At 41.3% G+C, this 1,314-nt stretch overlaps 1 protein-coding gene across 1 annotated transcript in view; it reads right to left on the bottom strand.

Moving 5' to 3' along the window:
- MAPRE1 (microtubule-associated protein, RP/EB family, member 1) overlaps positions 1 to 1,314 on the bottom strand; it is a 35,810-nt gene that overhangs the window by 1,850 nt on the left and 32,646 nt on the right. The window lies entirely within an intron of this gene.

Here is a 1,314-nt window from a genome sequence, read left to right on the forward strand (position 1 = left end):
CTCAATTTCACCTGGGGAAAAAACAAGATGAAAATCATAGTCTGAAGACAGAAGGGAGACAGACTTGTCAATACCACCAAGCTGAAAAAGAAACATTAAAACAACTTGTTACTTAATTTACAAGATATCCAAAGTCTATCTTAAGGAATGTCATCCTGAATTCTCAGGATACAAAAACCCTAACCTAAGCCTTTTTAATCTATAAAGAGAATTTCAGACTGGATCTGCAGAACCAATGCCATAAATGCCTTTTGTCTGTTCAGAACTTTCTAATGCATAGTTGCTTTTTTTTGGTCCATCCGCTCATTCAGATCCCAACAAGCACCCAGTGAGAGAGGGCGCTTCAGCCAACATCATCTCTGTTTTGCAGGTAGGAACAAGAAGAGAGGTCAATTAGCTCCAAACTCACAGAGCTAGGAGGGACCTGCAGAAGAACTCAAATCTGATGTTCCCCCTGCCAGAAGGAAGACTTGAAGTTGCAGGCCTATAAGCAAGGTCCAAATATAGGTTGCCTAAGGTCCATGTTAAAATGCAGATTTTCAACCTCCTGACTCAGAATTTCTGGGAATGGACTTTACAAATGTTATGTCAAACAAGCTCCCCAGGTGATTCTGAAGTCTGTCAGTTTGAGGATCACCAGCATGAGGAATGAATCCTACATCCAAATCTAGCTGGAGAACTCATCTGTTTACCTATCCTCTGTGCAACAACATAACTTGCCAGGCAGATCAAGCAACAAAGACTTTACCTCCCTCCGCCTAGAGCCAGATCAATGGACTTGGTCAAAGATACACACAGTATCGGCTTCACACCTTACCAAAGTAACTTCCTCAGTCGACAACACCCAACAGTATCTTCTTCACAAGCTTCATGCACTCCCGGAGGTATCTTCTTGTAGATGACCAACACATACGGTGTCCAATTCCTTCTGAAGGTATATAACATTTCAAAGGAGGTCTCATACCATTAACTTCTAGAGGGAGTAATGTGGGTAAAACCCTAGTAAAAACCATCAAGTTGGGTTTACAGAACATCCAAAATTATGGTACGTACTCTAAAGATCATACAAAAAAATGACTTTATGCCATTTAATTTTATTTCATGTTGAAAATGGCAGCAAGTCTTCTTTTGAACTCTTTTTTTTTTTTTTTTTTTTTTTGAGACAGAGTCTCACTGTGTTGCCCGGGATAGAGTACCATGGCATCATACTAGCTCACAGCAAACTCAAAATCCTGGGCTCAAGCGATCCTCCTGCCTCAGCCTCCCGAGTAGCTGGGACTACAGGCATGTGCCACCATGCCCAGCTAATTTTTT

This window comes from Propithecus coquereli, unplaced genomic scaffold (genome assembly GCF_000956105.1).
Source record: "Propithecus coquereli isolate 6110/MARCELLA unplaced genomic scaffold, Pcoq_1.0 Scaffold122, whole genome shotgun sequence".
NCBI lineage: Eukaryota > Metazoa > Chordata > Mammalia > Primates > Indriidae > Propithecus > Propithecus coquereli.